The following is a 20,726-nucleotide window of genomic DNA, read 5'->3' as shown; positions in this document are numbered from 1 at the left end:
TCAAAAGAGCTGTTCCTGCATTCATTGTGGTATAGCATGAGCTCTGTGGTTGTTGTTATTTTCTTTAGGGTGGGGGAATAGGGGCAGGTTAAAATCAGTGATGTACAAGTCCACATTATGTGTTTCATTTTTAATTACTTGTAATACTTCCAGGTGCATGGTTGTCCAAGAATCCTGGCCAATGGTCAATTACGTACATTTCCTTATTCAGGCACTTAGTTATAACAATCCTTGTCTCTCACAAGAAATAAGGTAGGTGATGCAATAGCTTTTATTGGACCAACTTCTGTTCGGGGAAAGGGAAGGGAACACGTTTTTGAGCTTCAGAGTTTTTAGGAACTGATCTTGATTGTTCATCAATCATGCATGCTTGTACATGCAATCATTTGTCCAAGAAATTGTCAAGTCAAAGAAGTTATCTGGAAATTGACCACTATGATGTATTTGTGTGTGAGTGGTTATCTACTGTAAGTCATATGGCTTAATTCCTTTGACCTGATTGGATGATTGAAACTAGGAGATCACTGAATGATGAACAGTGAATTGATCTGTAGCAAATACATTTGTTCATGTGCCTGTATGGCTATTTGTATGAATATCAGCAGCACCTACACACAGTTTTGTACAAACACAAAACAGTTATTTCAATTTCCACATAAAAATGCAGAGAAAGGTACATGAATGGGGTTCTGAAGGAGTGTAATGCCCCTTTAAGGAACAGGCTGGAGCCAACAGCTGAGGCAGCCTGGGGTGTAATCAACTTATTAACAGGCTATGTAAACAGGAACAGGACACTGAGTGAGAGAGGGGAATGGAAGTCATGCAGGCTGCAGTGTGTGGTGTAGTTGTTTTCTTTCAAACTCTAAGAGACCAGTCTACCCAAAGGCTTTGTTTTATGGATTTTAAGTTTGAGAGCTGAGCCAGGATTCTGATGTGAGGACCTTATGACCTATTTTTGTAATTAGTCCTTTCTGAAGTATTATTACAGGAGGATATGGTATTGGGGGGGGAGGTTCTCCTTTCTCCTGGGCTGTTAAAGCAAACTAATTGCCACCCCCAGCAAGGCAAATTAAGGCAGGGCACACCTGCAGCATCACACTGCCCCTCAGGAGGCACTACAGGGAATGCCCAAAGCTTTACAGGGATGAACTTGAATAATGAGTCAGTTTTCAAAATAATATCAGCAAATGCAATTCCTATTACGTGAACTGTCTGAACGGAGAGAATGAGGTACTCTTCAGAACACAGAGATATGGCAGTCCCCAAACAATGATTTCATTAAGATCATAAGAGCTTTATTAATAAATTTAAAGCTGGAAAGGAAAAATAAACAGGACTTGTAGCTCTCTCTGATTCTTTATTACATAATGATAAGATTAAAGATTATTATTTTAATTCAGCTTTTTCTCCATGTGGCATTCTATTACCATGTGGTTTGGAAGACTCTGACTGGAGAATTAGTGAAAATGATAGCATCACAAGAACCTAGAGTGAAAACTGACTTACTGAGGGGGACAGGGATTTTTAATTGGACTGTTTTTTAAATGTTTTGAATCACATCATTTCAATGACAAGCATGTTGGAAAAGGAAACTGGTGATTAATCATCTTCATTTAAGTGTGAGAATTAATATTGACCAAGAAAGATCAAAATTTATATTTTGAAGGTTAAATAAAAGCCACCACTAGGCAGAGTTAAACTTTAAAAAGAAAGAATTTCCAGGCATTTTATTCACCACAAAGTATTAAAGGGCATAAGCCCAGTTTGAAAACAAAAGGGGAAAACTTGGCCCCACAGAAGTCAGTGGCAAAACTGCCATTAACTTCAGCGAGCCCAGACTGTCACCCAATATCCTTTGCACGTCACTTAAGTCTGTCCAAATGTAGTAATATTTTTTAACTGATATATCATCTATCTTGCACTTTCAAGGGAGAGCTATTGGTGGTCCCATAGGTCTCTCATCTCAAAATTAGATTATAAATCTGCTCTATATTTGAATCAAGGATAAAAAGTATTACTTACTACTAGAATTAAAAGAAAATAGCATGTTCATTGATAAACTCTTCCTGCTACTAGAACACTAGGATCACCAAATAGTCATCCTCAAATGCTCCAGAACAACATGCATATACCTCCATAGCTGGTACATATAAAGTAGGCTACTCCATATCAGTGGATTCAAAGAACCAAATACTCAACACTAATGTCAGGGCTTTGTTGCTCATGGGAGCAACGAAGGGACTCATTAAAGATGCTCTCCTCCATGTCTGTAGTAATTGCACTGACACCCTCTAAACGGCTAGACTATCACAACCCTCCATGAAATTTCATAGGTTACCATTACGAGGCTGTATCAAAACAGCACTGAGCTCAGAACAGGCATATATCAAAGTGACAGGCCTAAAACACCTGTTGTAAATGAAATGGCTTAGATTTTAAAACAAGTCAATGAGACCTGAGGTAGGTGTAGTATCAGAGTGCAAACAAACATCCTTTAAAATGACAGCAATCTCAAGGGAACCTGACATAACCCTAGCATCTGAATTAAGAGAGAAGCATACCTACTAGATCCTGTTCACTCTAGACTAGAGTTGAAATCTATTGAAGTTGATAGAAAAACTCCCATTGATTATAATGGAGCCAGGATTTCACCTGAGATCTGAAGAAAACAACTTGCTATGGCACCACTTCCAGCAAGTTCAGATCACCTGAATATATTTGCAGTCTCTCAAGACACCACACAACTTTCTAAACCGTGTTCATGGATCACATACTGTTTCTATTCTACATGTAGCATAGTGGTCAGAGTTTTTACAGTGCTAGTGCTAGTGTTTTACAGCACCCTAGATCTGAAGTTCCATTAGTTGAGACTGCCCATATCCAATAGTGAGGGTACAGTAATTCCTCCTTGAAGTGAAAGATCCTTTTGTCACTTTGGTGTGAATCTCCATAGTAAGATCCCTCTTGACTATTTTCATTTTGGAAGGTTTTTCTTATGAAATTTGGCTCAGTACAGAGTTCCATGATTTACAATTAAGGGAAAATAATAATTTCATTCTTAATTTTAATGTTTCAAGGGTATTTAAAGAGCTACAAACCTTCCATTATAAAGCCAGATTGTTTACAGCTGCCACCCCAGTTCAGGGTTAGTGTCAGATTATTATTTTCCATATATTCTGCTACTTTTATTTATCTAGGTGTATGTTTTCCTATATCTAGAAATTGTGCATTAAAAGAAGGCAGCTTAGGTTCTATGATGCTACTGTTATAGACTCTCCATACTGCAATCAATGGTTCTGACAAGATGCTTGAGTTACGCTCTACAAGCATAAGTAAATAACTGTCCAACGTTGAAAATTCTGTGTTCCATATACACTCCTGCTAAGCTACACATGGGTGTCTGGTTTAGATTTGGGGGCATGATTTTAGAGAGACTTCATCATTTTTTCTTAGCCTTTCCATTATGTGGCTGGGAAAATTAAACAAAACAAGCTTATAACCCCCCTGTATTGGCTCTCCCGTCTGACACCTGCACCTTAGCTACAAACAGAATAACAGTCATTCATTCTTCTGCTCCACCAATGATGCCATCTTCATCTGACTGCTTGTCAGTTTCTCACACAACTGCCTTTGTGTCTTTTTACATGCTGCCCTGTATGCTTGGAGTGTTCACCTTGAACTGATCCATACAGCCATTACCATCTCTCTTCAAGACCCACCAAGATGCCTATAAGAAGTCAGACTGTTAACAGCCACCACGCGGGGCAGATGAGAATAGTTGGTGCTTATTTTTTGTTACGGAGTCTGAAGTCTCCTTCTTTGTGCTTGCTCATTGGAATGGCTTCTTCCCCTCCTTGCATGGGTTGGGTCCTAGGTTCTCTTGATGCTTGGGGCCTCCCCCAAAGGTGACGCCTCACTGTGCCCAAGACAAAAAGCATGCTGTCTCCTGGGAAAATGAATAATACAACCACTGTTGTCAAGGACCATAAAACCCAGTACATAAGAAACAGTGAAGTACATCAATACAAACCCCAACAAAGAAATGACACACCCAAAATAACAATATAAAAAGGGTGACTTTATCGGGAGCAGAAAAAGATCTGGGGAAGGAAAGGTTTAGGATTAAGTACTAAGTACAAAATAACAAATTTCCCACCTGCAACACCTACACCTCTTCCCAACTCCCAGCTCCTTCCCTGACACTTTCCCAGGCAGCAGGTACACTGAGGGTGAGTCCAGAGATGAGTGCTGCAGCACTGTGAACACTGGCCAGCTTGAACAAAAAGGATCCCCTTACTGTGTCTTCACCCTGGGTGGGGCAGGGTCATCTCCTGGCTCCCTGGCCTGGAGCTATGTGGAGCTCTCAACTGGTTCTCAGTAGCCACCGCTGAATTCTGACTCTGTCATTCTGTACACTGGTCTCTGCAAGGCTGGGACTATCTGGCCATGCCCTGAATCCCACAGCAATTCAGAGCCCTGTTGGGGGGAGTGGGACTCAATCAGAACTCCCTGAGCTCTTCTGCTGCTTCACTCTCAGCTCCCAAACTCAAAGCTCAAAATTGAAACTAAAAATAGTAACCCCTTAGCCTCTGTCAGGCTGTCTCTGCCCATGGGGGAGCAGGGGGCTGAGCAGCTCTGGCTCATAATTCACCAAGAAAACTGCTTGTCCAGATCAACCCCTTCAGAAGCCCCCCACTGGTCTCAGCAGGAGTTTCTAGCCCACTCTGTCCACACACCCAACTCTGAGCAGACTGAGAAATGGTGTCAGAGGGCTCTGGAAGCCATTGTTGCTCTAATCCATAGGGTAGGACCTCCTAGAGGCTCAGTCCTGCCTGCCAGGAGCTGGAACACTCCATGGGGGTTTAACCTTTGTTTGTATCTTTTATCCTTCACCTTCTGCATGCCACTTGGCTTCCTAGAGCATTAGCCTAGCCCAGTGGAGGCCCCTGCTTGGAGCCTCCGAGTCAGATAAATATTAAATAATTAACCTTTATGTCTAATTTGCACAAAATGATATTGATAAATGGGACAACTGCTGCAAGGTGCTGAGCACGCGCCACTCCTGGTCACTTCAGTGGGACCTGAGAGCACTCACCATTTTGAAGTCCCAGCCCATTAGCAGGTAGAACAAAGGCGGGGGGGCTTTCCTGCTTTTTTAAGTGCATTAGGTTACAGCCCATCAAGATGAGATTGATTAAAAAGTGTATGAAATGAGTCAATGCCTACAATGGGTTTTTTTCCTCTTTCTCATAGCTTGAGAGGGGGCACTAATTAGAGTGTTTCCAGACATAAGGCTGGAAAGCATTTGCTTCATGACACAAGGATCAGAGCTGAGTCATAGCAACTCTGCGGCCTTGCAAGTTTGTTTTACTTAATGGGAACAATGTAATAACATTCAGTACAGAAGCCTGGTTGAGCTCCCTACACTTCGCTGTGACAGCCTATAATCTCTGTGCACTCCAGGGAAAGCATAAAACTTAATCTGGATGGTGGAATATAAAAGCATCATCTGGATTATCCATTAACGTTTGGAAGTAAATGGCCAGTTGGAAGTGGGAAAAAAAGAGAAATTTGACCTCCGTAAAGTCATCATTAGGAATGTACATTTCATTAAGGGATCCTGTGCCAGTTTCCAGACAAACTCTTCAAGGCAGGGCTATTCCTTGTTGTTAACTGTACATAGGGCAGAGTTATTAACTCAAGACCAGACCATGATTCCCTTATGGCGAATAGCACCTTACTCCATGTACAATCCCTACTGAAGTCAATGGAACTGTTTGCAGAGTAAGGTGATACTGAGTGTAAGAATCTGGCCCATGGAGCAAAATTTCACAGAACAAGGACTAAGCAGTCTATTTTAGGGTTTACATGGTGTGGGGTCCTTGTATTGGCCCTCTTCGGAGGGGTGAATTTCACACAGTGATAATCCAGACATACTGTGGAGTCATTGCAGGACACAGAGAATTTTTTTTAAAGAGTGCAAAGCAGATGAGGATGCTAATGATGAGTCATCTAGTCACTTTAACTTTTGGAATATTTTAGCCAATGAGTGGAAGTTTCTAGGTTTCCTTAAAATCTGCACTTGGCAAGAGTCATTGAGACAGTCTTAAGCAATTAAGGACAGCCTAGAATTTTTTTTTTTTTTTGGCCAGGAAAAAGGATTATTTTTATTGTTGAGTGAAATATCATTACTTTACCCTTATTATCAATAATCAGCTTAAAGAGTGAAGGTTCTCTGAAACTTGTAAGCTTTTTGAAGCAAGGACTTTCAATGACCATAGCACAATAGGGCCCTGATGTGGCTGCAGCCTCCAGGGCTATATCTACACTACGGCAATTACAGTGGCACAGCTTCACCAGTACACTGTAGTATTTGTGGTGGAGAAGCTCTAAGCTGACGGGAGGTGGTAACTATATCAGAAGGAGAAGCTTTTCTGCCAACAAAGTGCTGTCTACATTGGTGCTTAGGTCAGTATAACTTCTGTTCTCAGGGGTGTGGATTATTCACAGCCGTGAGCAATGTAAATTATTCCGAAGTAACCTGTAGTGTAGACAAGATCTAGGAGCCAGTGCAATATAAGTAGATTTTGAGCTGCAATTATGTGTGGGAGGGTTGCTCTACTCTGTCCCTGGTTTCCAGGCCAGTCATATCTCTGCTTGCCCTCTAACTCTTCCAGGAAGGCCCACCCCACCTGCTTCAAATAATGTTTGCATTTTGGGGATCAGGTTTATTACAATTTAACAAAAGATGAACAGTTCCTTTCCAGGTCAGCAAGGTTTCACAAATAATATTTAGCTTTCTGGGCTCAGTCCTCTCTGTTGCTGCATCATAGAAGTTAAGTGGTGCAAGTTTCCCCCTCGAAGCTGAGGAATTGTCCCAAATTGAGGTGTGGGAGAGGAGATTTTGGAACAAATTGATAATTTAACAGTAATAAGTTACCAGAACCAGATGGTATTCACCCAAGAGTTCTGAAGGAATGCAAATATGAAATTGCAAAACTTCTGTGGTATGTAAACTAACACATAAATCAGCTTTTGTACCAGATGGCTGAAGGATAGCTAATATAATGTCAATCTTTAAAAAAAAAAAAAGGCTCCAGAGGCAATCTGGCAATTACAGGCTAGAAAGCCTAACTCCAATATCAGGAAAATTGGCTGAAATTATAATAAAGCATAGAATGATCAGACACAGATGAACACAGTTTGTTGGGGAAGAATCAACACGGCTTTTGTAAAAGGAAATCATGCCTCAGCAATCTACTAGAATTCTTAGAGGGTGCCCACAAGCATCTGGATGTGGGCGATCCAACTGATTATCATGAACTTGGACTTTCAGAAAACCTATGACAAAGTTGCACACCAAAACCTCTTAAGCAAAGTAACCAGTAATAGGATAAGAGGGAAGGTCCTCTAATGGACCAGTAACTGGTTAAAAGGCATGAAACGAAGGGTAGAAATAAGAGGCCAGTTTTCACAATGGAGAGGGGTAAATTACGGGGACCCCAGGGATCTGTACAGGGACCAGTGCTGTTAAACATATGCATAAATTATCTGGGAAAGGGTATAAACAGTGAGGTGGCAAAGTTTGCAGATGATACAAAATTACTCAAGATAGTTAAGTCCAAAGCTGACTGTAAGAGTTACAAATGGATCTCACAAAACTGGATAATTGGGCAACAAAAATGCAGATGAAATTCATGAATTGTTGATAAATGCAAGGAAAGGCATGTTAGTAAACATAATCCCAACTATATATACAAAAAGATGCGGTCTAAATTAGCTGTTACTGCTCAAGAAACAGATCTTGGAATCTTTGTGGATAGTTCTCTGAAAACAGCTGCTCAATGTGCAGCAGCAGGCAAATAAGCTAACAATGGTAGGAAACATTAGAAAAGGGATAGATAATGAGATAGGAAATATCATAATGACACTATTTAAATCCATAGTACATCCTCTCCTTGAATACTGTGTGCAATTCTGGTCACCCTGTCTCAAAAAATATATTAGAATTGGAAAAGGTACAGAGATGGGCACCAAATATGATTAGGTGTATTGAACAGTTTCCATATGAGGAGAGATTAAAATGAGTGGGACTGTTCAGCTTAGAAAAGAGATGACTAAGGGGGGACATGATAGAGGTCTATAAAATCATGACTCGTGTGTGGAGAAAGTGAATAGGGCAGTATTATATACCCCTTAGCATAATCTCATCAGATGGCCATCGGTTCTTGTGTTAATAGAAAGCTGATTTAAAACAAACATAAGGAAATTCTTCACACAATGCACTGTCAACCCATGGAACTCTTTTCCAGGGAAAGATTCGAAGGCTAAAAGTGTAATTGGGCTCAAAAAAGAATTACATCATTTCATGGAGGATAGGTCCATCAGTGGCTATTAGTCAAGATGGCGAGGGACATGTCACATGACACCATGCTCTGGGTGTCCCTAAACCTCCAAATGCCAGAAGCTGGATGACTTGGGATGGATGACTCAATAATTGCCCTGTTCTGTTCATTCCCTGTGAAGCAGCTGGCATTGGCTGGTAGACAGGATACTAGGCTAGATGGACCATTCTTATGTTCTTCTTCCTGCTACTGCTTGGTTCTCTCTGAGCAGCCCACAGATCTCACGTAGGATTCTACAGAACCTCCCAGAATTTCCTGCAGCTCTTTCCCACTGAACAAAAAGAAGTCCCTTTTATAGTAGGCTGCCATTACTCGACTCCTTTTTGCATGTCTCTTCAGCTAGTTATGCGCACCTACAGCTGCTTCCAAGGTAGAGGTGTTAACTCTTTCCCTAACAACTGAGGGATAGGGTCATGCACCCCATCACATACATTCTCCCACTACAAGTCAATACATGTGGAGGAAACCTATCTCCCTACTAGTGCAAGCACTGCACACCCTGTCAAAGCTAATAAGCATTCATGACCGTGTTGTAAGGCTCAAGTGAGGGTAGAAAAAGCAGAAAACTGAAAGTCTTTCATGAAAAAAATATCACTTTTTGGTGAGTTTTTTTCTATTTGATCTTTTGTTTGGTTGATTTTGGAAAATTTTCACCAGCTCCTACCTGAAGGGAATGATTGGATGGCCATAAGCAATGCAAATCAGCATCAAGACAGCTGGTTGAAAACTGAAAAATAAAATGATCACAGTGTTTGCTGATTTTGCAGTTTTTCATACTGTATTAAAATAACATTAGCCCCTTCCTAAGCAATAAAACAGGGCTGCCCGGGGGGGGCATGTGGGGCAATTTGCCCCAGGCCCTGCAGGGGCCCCCATGAGAGTTTTTCGGGGCCCCTGGAGCGGGATCCTTCACTCGCTCCAGGGGCCCCGGAAAACTCTCGCTTCTTCTGCTCCGTGTCGTCGTCGGCAATTCGGTGGCGGGGGGTTCTTCCGCTCTGGGGCGGAATGACCCCCCCACCGCCGAATTGCCGCTGAAGACCTGGCACTTCGGTGGCGGGTCCCGCTTCGGCGGTAATTCAGCGGTGGGGGCCCCCGTCGCGGGTCTTCAGGGCACTTCGGCAGCGGGTCCCGGAGCACAAGGACCTCTCACCGCCGAAGACCCAAGGCCCCCTGAATCTTCTGGGCGGCCCTGCAATAAAAAGTAATAAAAGGATCCAGACAGGTGGAATAAATATGTGGGATTAACTCAAAGGAAAACTGGGCTGCCACTCTTACTACAAAGTGAAATTAATCATAGCAGAAGAAAAACCAATGATTTTGTCTTGATTCTTAAATGCATTTATTATTCTTCCAACTAACTCCTGATATGTATGAAATAAATACACCAAACATACAAATGGAACTGAGAACTACAAAGCAAACAGAGAAATGATTTTGTTGTAGTTCATTTCCATTAATTCTATAGGGTGCAAATTTAAAAGCACAGCTGCATTAAAGCACAAATATCTAAGGACTGTGCTGAACATATGTCTGATGTGTACCATAGTTCTGTGCGCAGCAGTTTTCTCCTGTCTTTTACATGGGATTCTCCTCAACCTTTAACTGCATTTTGACAGATTTCCCCAGGGAAACAAAGGCATCATCTCTGACTCTCTAAAATGTGGGATTCAGCAACAGATTGTTGTCAAAGGTAAGTCCAGCTAAATTATAACATAGGTTCAGAGTTCTCAGTGGGCAAAAGAACAAAATAGTAATTGCATAGTCCTATCAAATAAGAAGCTTTGTAATGATGAGAGTCCAAGTTTGCCTCAGGATGAGTTTACTTCCACAGAGAGATGGTGGTAAATGGACAGCCAGCTTTACTCACTGTCGTATCTGACTGCTGATTTTTGTTTGTTTCAAAATCTTATTCATTTTCCATTATAAATATTCAGATTGGTTGAAACTTTACGAAATTGGAATGATAAAGTTATACAAACATATCTAACAAGAAGTCCTCTAATAATTTTGAGTGTGATTGAAAACCCATCGAAGTAAGTGGGAGTCTTTCTATTAATTGATTACAGGGTGCCCTAGATCAGACACTTTGAGTACTAAACTCTAAAGATAGCTAACCTAAAAGAAAAATTAAGATAACTTAATTTTAACAGGATTGTGTGTGCTCTGGCACATAGGCTTCAATTTGACTAGAGAAAATGTGAGGTCAAGCAGTGCCTGGTCCCCATGCAGGTACACAAGGAGTCCTTGCAGGGGCTAGCTCCAGTGTCTTTGCACATCTGAGCATTACTGTGCCTGGCTGGCAGCACAAACCACCCCTGAAGATGGCGGGATTGTGGGGCCATGGTCCCATCTCTGTTCCAGCCATTGAAGCTAGCTGTCCACAAAGGAATATACTTCCTTAAGCATTACTTTTGTGTTTCCAAATCGATGTGTTACTCTCCCTGCCCTGTGAAGATGCAAAGATAATCAGTTTTTCTTGTTACAGGAGCACAAAACATTAGGTTTTTTTATTTAAAGTCATTTTCAAGGAAAGACAAAATTTCTAACAAGAAATGGAATTTAAAGAAAAAACAGTATTGAAGACAATAGTACCCTTATTTTATCATCCATAAAAGTTTTGCCTTTGATAATGACATCAGTCAGGGGCTGTGAATGAACTCACCCCTGTATTCATACCCTACACACTATTGTCATAATCTTTGTACAAAATATGCCTTGAGACATATTGTTTGAAAACCAATAACTCAGTGCTCAATAATATCATGACAAAATGTATATAGCAACATTATATATAAAGTTGTGAACATGAACTGAAATTGTGGCTGAAGTGTGTTTACCAGATAAGTCTGGGGAGGGGGTAAATCAGTTTCTCAAAGATGAAGGACAAGGCGATGCCTCTAGCTGGCTGTCATCAAAGCTGATGGGCCACCATCTGTCAAGTGGCCATTCTTTGGCAAGGAAGAGGGAGTAGGAACAGAACAATTTACATTTTAGAAAACAACAGTATAGAACCTCTTTCACCACCAGACCTCTTGTCTACATCCTCACAGAAGGAATGAACTTTAACTAGGGGTAACCCTCAGCAAAATACATTTCAAAGGGTGACTGAACTATCAAAGTGAGGGGCAAAACCACCCCAAGTTATCTCTCCCTATCCATCTCTTTCCTTCACCTAAGACAAAAGCAACAGCCTTTGGACTTTGGGAGCAGATCCTGGCCTGAGAATTTGGTCAGCAATGTTACTGGGAACATGTGGCAAGGGACTTCACCCTGAACCACATCTAGTTAGTTAAGTTTAGAAGTAGGCAGCATTTTATCTTTATTTTTCTTGTAGTAACTATTTCTGACTTTAATGCCTTCTACTGGTACTCATTTAAAACCTCTCTCTCTTTGTAGTTATATAATTGTTTTATTCTTTAATAAAAAACTAATTCCGTAGTGTGAGCTGTGTGGGTAACTCCATTTAGGGTAGCAGACTGTTGTATACTGATCCTTTTAGAGGGGCAATAGACCTAATACATATGAACTACCCAGAAAAGGACTGGACAGTGTAGAACAGACATTTTGGGGGACAATCCAGGACTGCAGATGTGTTGGTGTCAACAACAAGTGGTAACCAATGCTGGAGAAAGCCAGAGTGTGCCTGATGTGTGGGTGGCAGGCTGCAGCTATACAGACACTCAGAGTGTGACCTGCATGTCGTTTGCCTGCTTGTGAGCAGCCCAGACGGGAGCTACAGCAGCAAAGCATTGTGAGGCACCCAAGTTTTCAGGACAGGGGTGATGCAGCCCCTCGTTGTCCTGAATTGATCCCGGGAATGTCACAGTGATTTAACTTTCTGTATCTTTACCAGAAGCATTTTTCCCCTCAGCATCCCTTAAGTAAGGGATAGCTCAAGTATTGCTACTTTAAATGTCTAAAGTATCAATTTGTAACATAACTGAATCTTAGTAGTAATCTAATTGTGGAGAAAGGGGTTCTGAGGAACTTTTGGAGTTCTGCCAACAGTCAAATGTTGATGGGTAGGGAGCTTGACACCTGAGCTTACTTCATCAAATGCAGCAGTGCTGAAAGGGAATCTGATGATGACTGGAAGACAAGATCCTCTATTATTTTTGGTCCCTATCTTTTTGGTGTAACCCATGCTAGGAGAGTATAAGTCTCTCTTCCTCTAGTGGCCAGGCCAGATGGAAAGATAAGCATTCACTGTGGCTGCCATCTTTGGGAGTAACTCTTTCAGCTCAAGTGGTAGAGATTAAAGCTCTGAGCACTGAGACCATCTCAGGTTCAAACATCCCTGACAGCCCAAGAAGGGGCTGCCATAGGAGTTGTCTTGAGCCTTGTAGGTTTACTGGTGTTTGATTCCCACATTATTCTGCAACTTATTATGATTGCAACTTGGATTTACCAGCAGGATTTGAACAAAAGACCCTCAGTGTAAAAAACAACCCTCTTGAGATGAAGAAGAAACTCCATTAGCTGGAAGCTGTTATAGGTGCTTAACGTTTTGTGTGGACTAGTTACTAGAGGGGGACTGTAGTGGGGCAGACTGCCCCACTTCCTGTGAGTGTGGACTACGGCAGGCCAGAGCGCTTGTGCAGACAGGGAGCCAATTAAAGAAGGGCTTATTGAGAGCCAATCAGGGCCCAGTTTGGAGACAGCCAATCAGGGCCAGGCTCAACCCTATAAGAAGGCTGCTCAGGCCTTTAAGAGGGGAAGGTCAGTCTCTGAGGGTGGAGACTAGCACCGTGGATAGCGCAGTGCTGGCCAGGCTTCGGGAGGCTAGAGAGCTTGAGCCCATAGCTGCCAGGCTGCAGGCCCTGAAGGGAAGGGCTTAGCGGGTGCAAGGGGCTGTAGAGGAAGCAGCCCAGGGAAGCAGACAGACAAGGGGAGAGAAGGAGGACAGCGAGGCTGCCGCCAGAGGGTCCCTGGGCCGGGACCCAGAGTAGAGGGTGGGCCTGGGTCCCCCCGCTACCTCCCTTGCAGTACACCCAGCCATTGGCCGTAGGGAGCGGCCATTGTACTATGCCAGATCCCTGACAAGAGGGATTGGACTCAGAGGGTGGTTGGACATGGTGGCTGGGGTGTAGGACTGCTGATCACCCACCCCCAGAAGTAGATGTGGATGGACTAAGGGGCACTGCCGGAGGGCAGTGGCCTTGAAGAGGACACCACCGAGGAGGGGGCAACGTGGGTCCAGAGATGCCAAGGGAGGGCGGAAAGACAGATGGAACACCACCAGGAGGGGGCGCTCCACCGGACAGAGCTAATTCCCAGAGTCACCAGCGGGAGGCGCCAGGTGGTGAGTCCCAACCCGTTACAGGGACAAAGGCATGTACTGCATAGGTGGGTTACGCTGGCATATTTTTTCCATTTTCATACACCTTTATTTCTCTTTATTTTTGTATTGTTTAATTTACTTTTGCAGACTTTATTAAACAAGGAAAATAGAATACAGAATTTGGTCACAACAGCTGGGTGCCTCCTTTTAAGTGTCAAATAACATGGGTGTGCTCATATTCCATAATGACAAGCATGTCATAAATGTCCTTATAGATAAAGTTCAGCAGCATGACATTTTTTATTGTGGGACAAAGAAAATCTTCAGATGCTTCAGGGGAGCTGAGCTGGGGGGGCAACCAAAAAAAAAACCTCAAACCCCACTATCATGAGTCTCTTAAAACATCCACCTGTAGGTTGGATTTAAACCTCCTGCCAATCTACAGTTGGCTCCAAAGGAGGGGCCTTGTCACAAGGTGAGTGCAGGCTTTCCCACTTTTGTGCCTGCACCCTGTGTTTAGGCTGGTATAATACAGAGTCTTCCATGCCTTCTTTTGCTGGATCACCCAAGTGTCTTTATTTACAGCATTCGTGCAGTTCCCTGATCTCCCAACAGCTAGTGCCCCACAGACCCTCCCCAGGGTCTCCTGCCTTTGAGGCTTCTCTCTTTGGTAAGGAGACAGCGATACTACCCTCCTGCCTCCTCCCAGTCTAGCCTTCTAGCTGAGGTTTGTTCAGGGTTTTTATAGCCCTCTCGTGCCTCGGCCCAGCTGTCAGCACTCAGCTCAGCATGTTCCTCTAAGTCAGCCCTGATTAGGGCTCGCAGCTGGGCTCACTGCTGAATACCTGTGTCTCTAGCCTGGCCTCCTGGCCAGAGAGCAGACTGCAGCTAGCATTTTGGCAGGGCTTTAAAGGGGGCTTTACCTTTGCTCTGCCACAGGCCTTAATAGAGTACATCTACACTGTATTTTAAAACCTGTGGCAATGGATCTCAGGACCCAGGTTTACAGACTGGGTCTCGCAGGGCTTGCACTATGCTGCTAAAAATGGCTGTGTAGACTTTTGGGTTCAGGCTGGAGCTTGGGCTCTGAAGCCCAGGAAGGGGCAGGGGGTGAGTTTGAACCCACCCCTCTCCCTGGACTTCTGAGCCCCAACTACTACATCTACACTGCTATTTTTAGCACTCTGTAGACCTGGGCTCTGATACTAGTTGCCACAGGTTTTAAAAACACAGGATAGACGTACCCATGGTGGGCCTGAGATGCAGGGTAACACAGTTCACTTAACCCTCCTGTTTGCAGTTGTCACCAGAAGGAGGCAGCAGAAATAAGAATCCTTTCAATTAGACCAGGGTGGGAAATGGTTTTCCTATCCAGGGAATATTTTCAAGATTTCAAAAACATTCCCATTCCCTATCAGGACAAACCAGGTGAGTGCTCCAACCACCACTGGGCTATTGGGTGTTCCAGGGGTGGGGATCTCTCAATCTCTTCCGTTGGAGCTATATTACTTTGCAGAAATAGTTTAATATCCAGGGAGCTATAGAGACTGACACTATAGCCTCGTGGTCAGGGCATAACCTGGGATATGGGAGGAGACCTAGGATCAATGCTCTACTCCAAATCCATTAGAGCAGGGATTTGGATCCAGGTCTTCTAATTTCCAGGCGAGTGCCCTAGCAATCAGGTTATTGGCTATTCTGAGGTGGGTTATTCTCAACAGCAATATTGTAAGAGAAGGGGCCAGACACAGACAAGATAAGTAAGTCACTGGTTCAGCTCTGAGGAGTGCTCTTCATATTCCTCTGCACAGGTTAGTTACAGTTGTGGGGTGTGGCTGCTCTCAGGACCTGTGGGAGCAGTAACAGCTCTGCCTGACAGCAATTTTGATCTTTAGCTGAGACCACTCTTTTTATATTTAACTGGGAATAGTAAAATAAGTCTGCTATTAATACAGACCAGCTACAGATGGCTGGAGCTTTAAAACTAGCAAGTGAAAACTGGAAACATGTATTTTAATGCCTTTGTTTTTTCAACATGCAGTACATTTGCAGTTGGTTTATATTATTTCTATACCATTTGTTATACAGCTGCTGCTTCAGCTTATTTTTCATTGTTGATTACTTTTACTTTGGATGTGAGTCACACTCTTAGGGTTTTGTACTGCTGCCCATCATCCTAGTAGTTGAGCCCCCGATGACATTAGATCATCTGGGAACTATGCGTAGGGCCTGTGTTGTCTGCAATTCCATGGTCATGGGATTTGCTGCAGAATAAACCCCTCACTGCAGAATTGTGCTCCGGAATCTCAGCTTTCATTTAAATGAAAATTAAGTTTCTAGCTGGCTGTGAAGAAAACACCAAAAATATGGACCAAGTATAAATCAATAGTACCTGAGTCTGCAAAGAGCCTGAAATAAAGACTCTGTGAGGTGTGAACTAGTCATCTCACACAGAACCTCATGGACTACATAGTCATAGAGTTTCAGGCAGAAAGGATGGCCTTTTGTGTATGATAGGCCACCAACACCACCCAGCATCCACACACTAAATTCAACAATCAAAATTAGACCCAGGTATTACAGACTACAAGACTGTTCAGCCATGGAATCTGACATTTCCCCAAGATATCACAGAATTCAGATTTTTGCTGATGAATTCTTTATTTTGAAGCAGCCAATCATTTAGCATTTTGTTTTCTTGTCCTGCCTTTCTCAGACTGGCTTACAATTAGCTCTTGCTTCGAACCTCTTCCCCTAGGAGGAATTAATTGGATTATGCATGCTCCCTTCTCTGTTCTATAAAATCAGGCAGAAGTGGGTAAGGGAACCTGAGATAGAATCCATTTTCCAGCCAGCAAACAGAGGGCCCAAAAGTCCAGTCTGGGAATCTAGGCTTAGACCTTAGGAGCTGAAAAAATGAACTGCTGAGGCTGATTACAAGTAGAGCTGGGTGGAAATCTGGTCAATTTTTTGGAAAATATATTTTTCACAACATTAATCTTTAATTTTTTAAATCTAAATTTTCTATATTTACCATCAGGAAAAGCTAAATAAAACATTGTTTTGAGTCAGTTTGACATTAATATATGTTTACCTGTGCTGCCATGGTGCCCCATCTCCTCTCTGGGCCAGACTCTCCCTAGATTATATCTCCCAGGAAGCACACAATTTGATTCAACCAGAAGTGAATGTGGTGTATCATGGGAGTTACATGACCGCAGTGCATCATGGGAGATGTAGTCCAGTGAAGGGGTCTGGTCCTTGGAGGGGCTTGAGTCACCCAGAGCACAATTCCCACAAGGCACTGCATCAGCTCAGGAGGACACATTAACATTGAATCATTCCAAAACAAAATAACTGAATTGATTTCAACAAGCAAAACAATTCAGGAATGTTGAAATCTTGCATTTTGATCAGAAATGTTAAAACAAAATGTTTCAACATTTGTGAATGGAAAAATTATGAATTTCTGTTCCAGGAAAATATTTCAGTATTTCAATTTTTTGTTCCAATCCGGGACAAAGCAGTACTTGAAATATTGGAATTTCCCTCCAGAACAAATTCCAATTGTTTATCAGCTCTAATTACTTCTCCTACATACACAGGCTGGGAAAAAGAGATTGTGAGCTGGATCACAGAGACCTGGTCCATCTGGAGAGCACTGTGAAGAAATGGAGGGGATGAAATTACCTACAGTGGCCTATGGCTCATCTGGTACTGCTAGTAGCAAAAATCTTCAATAGCTGGAGAAGAGACAGTAGATAGGGATGTCTGAGTTACTACAGTGAATTCTTTCCTAGATGTCTGGCCGGTGAGTCTTGCTGACGTGCTCAGGGTCTAACTGATCTATTTGGAGCTGGAAAGAAACTTTCCCCAGGTCAGACTGGCAGAGACCCTTTGTTTTTTTGCCTTCCATGTGTCACTTGCAGATTTAAACTAGTGTAAATGGTTAATTCTCTGTAACTTGAAGTATTTAAATCATGATTTGAGGACTTCAGTATCTCAGCCAGAAGTTAGGTGTCTATTTCAGGAGTGAGTGGGTGAGGTTCTGTGGCCTGAGACGTACAGCAGGTAAGACTAGATGATCACAATGGTCCCTTTTGGACTTAAAGTCCGAGTCCAAATCCATCACCAAAAATTGCTAAAAATAATTATTGACAAATTGTACATCAGGTGAGTATTTTGAGCTATGGGCCAATGTCATGTGTGTATTTGGGTGTGGAGGAAATGAAAATGAAGGGTGAATAACTGAAATACAACACATTAACAGTGTCACAGAACTTAGGTGGTTTTGCCACAGAATTTGGTCCCATTGTTCCACAAAGTAAATGGGGCCCTGACTAAGTGCTCTCTTGTTTATAGAGAACACACAGTTTCTGACTTACTAAAATAGACTGATCTGACCAATTTTATGGGTAGGAGAGTACAGAGAAAAATGATATCTGGAGCAGGTCAAAACATGGGAAAAAAACAATCTTGTGATTAAATTTTGAAACGTTAAAATTGAAACAATTTTGCAGAGTTCAAAACAGAACTATTTTTGCTTTTTGTCAGGAAAATTCAGAAATATATTTTTGAAAAATTGCAACATTTTGTGCTTTTCCTCATTCATCCTTCCTATCTCCACTTTTGTTTTACCCAGAGTGCATGTTCAGGGTTAGTTTCCCCCTTTTTCTAGGAGTCTCCCCCAACACACACAACTTTATTTTTTTTCTTATTTTCATTTTTCCTTTTGCCCCTCTAAGTTTTCCAAAATTGAGGAAGTTTTAAAACGTTTGAGGGGCAAAAAAGAGGAAAAATCTCTGGGTGTTGGAAGAAATCCCTAGACATGATTTATTCTATTCCTTTTTGCTAGTGAATAAAAAACATTGGGGGGGGGGGGAATCTGGAAAAGTCAAGATTGAATCTGAGAGGGGAAAAGAGCTTTTTAAGTAAGATTTTGGTTTAGGAAAAAGCTATTTTGGGGTTGAAAAGTTTTGAGCTAAAAATCTCAAGCAGCTCAACTGCATCCTTCTCAAAGATTCTAGAGACCAAAAGTTCCACACAATCTTTGGTAAATTGCCTGATCCCCTCCCCTCCTCAAAAGATCCTAGGTACAATGAAGTTAGTGGGTCTTGCAGGTGATAGTGCACTTCTGAAAATCATTTAATTAAATGCCTAATAGTAGGCACCTGTTTTTGAAAATGTTGCCCTTTAACCAGCTAGATCTTTGAGATCAGTAAGCAATCCCATCCTATGCAGATTCCTATTCTGGATCCAATTTGAAAACAAACAAGCAAATAAACAACAAATAAAAAAAGAGAGCTTATAAAAGAAATTTTACTTTTTACAGGAGCAAATCTGTCCTAAATTGAAGTAGCAGAATGGGCAATCTCTGGCATCTACACAGCACCTTGTCTCTATGCCTTTACTGTTTGTTAAAGGTACATGTGTTTTTTGTGATCTATCACAAGCTTGCAAATACCACAGCCATTTTCTTTCTCTTTTGAGTGTACCTGGACTCAACCATCTGGAACATGTACTATGGCAAACCAAACTCCTGTCTGCTACTGCAGTTACGGTGCTAAGAGCATAGCTGCTGGTATGTACTGTAACAGTGGTTGACTTGGAAATATAGGGGTGCTGGAACAATATGTATAGTGGGAGTGCTGAGAGCCATTGAACCAAACTGTAAACCCTGCATATGATTGAAGCCACTTCAAGCCAGGGGGTTCTGCCACACCCCTAGTTCCAGTAACTATGTGGAAACATGATAGTATTGGGTATTTGATCAGCTTTAGGGCCTCAAAACAGAACCCTTGTCCTTTATCCAGATAATCTGTTAAAAACAATTCAAAACGAGCTTGCCTTTGGGAAGACAGTTTAGGTCTCATTTTGCTCCAGTATGTTTTAGCAATTAAACTTCATTAGAATAGTGAAGAGTATTATCCCTAAAGTTACTGTCTCCCTCTGCTTCACTGTAGAGCTTCTGCCTAGCACCTTCCTCAGGCCCTAACCTGCCTGGCTTCCTGTTACAGATTTCAGGAAACAGGACAAACATCCTCAGATTGTTTTCCTCTGTAAGGCCCAAGTGTGTCCTCCCAATATACCATCTAGTTACTCAGGATGTTAGGGATGGGATTTTGCTCAGAGTGTTTCTCTATTATTACAGATACATGCTTAAATTAGAGTCTTTCACTACCCTACCTCTCCTTCCTATTAGATCCTACAGAAAAAGTCATACTCCTTTGTTCATATCATCACTGAATGTTACCATGGAAATAGAAGCAATGTAACAAACTCAGCAAAGAATCCTGTGGCACCTTATAGACTAACAGACGTTTTGCAGCATGAGTTTTCGTGGGTGAATACTCAAGTCTTGCATCCGAAGAAGTGGGTATTCACCCACGAAAGCTCATGCTGCAAAACGTCTGTTAGTCTATAAGGTGCCACAGGATTCTTTGCTGCTTTTACAGAACCAGACTAACACGGCTACCCCTCTGATACGTAACAAACTCAGTACTCCATTGCATCTTCCTTATAGGTCTAAGGAAAAAGATTGGGGCTATGAGAGTAATACAAATATTTGGTAACAAATAAGATGATAGATTTATTTGCCCAGGGCAAATAGCTATGTAATATGTATGAACTCGTGTTCATTGGCTACAGGCTCTTCAGCACTGGAATTTACTTGTCTTTTCTCTTGCTTTCATCTGATCTTATTTTAATCCATTTTTTGTTTTGTTTTTACAAAATAGCATTGCTATATTGGTAGAATCAAATATTTCTTAAATCAAACATACTTGCAGTTTCTGTTATGATTTTCCATGTAAGATGTATTTGTCATTGAAGAGGAGTGAAATCTTATTTTGCTTTGCTTTTGATTGTCTTGTGTGATTTCATTCAGTGTGATCATGATTTTTTTTAAAGACTGATGGATTTCTGTGATAAATATTAAGTGGATGGATAGTTTCAAAGTTTTCAATAGTAATAGTCTCACTTTAAGGATTCTAGTGAACTTCCATTTTCTTCCACTCCCCTGGTTAATCAAATTAGACAAA

The 20,726-nt window shown here is 42.0% G+C and overlaps 1 long non-coding RNA gene across 1 annotated transcript; it reads right to left on the bottom strand.

Moving 5' to 3' along the window:
• Window positions 1-1,408: 1,408 nt before the first annotated feature.
• LOC123367088 lies at window positions 1,409-16,836 on the bottom strand. Its single transcript, XR_006578301.1, has 3 exons — window positions 16,781-16,836; window positions 9,070-9,132; window positions 1,409-3,946 (listed from the first exon to the last, which is right to left on the bottom strand). It is a non-coding gene; the product is annotated as an uncharacterized LOC123367088 (long non-coding RNA).
• Window positions 16,837-20,726: the final 3,890 nt, after the last annotated feature.

Source organism: Mauremys mutica, chromosome 3 (genome assembly GCF_020497125.1).
Source record: "Mauremys mutica isolate MM-2020 ecotype Southern chromosome 3, ASM2049712v1, whole genome shotgun sequence".
Classification (NCBI taxonomy): domain Eukaryota; kingdom Metazoa; phylum Chordata; order Testudines; family Geoemydidae; genus Mauremys; species Mauremys mutica.
The sequence above is the reverse complement of the archived record's forward strand: the minus strand, read 5'-3'. Positions and strand labels throughout refer to the sequence as shown.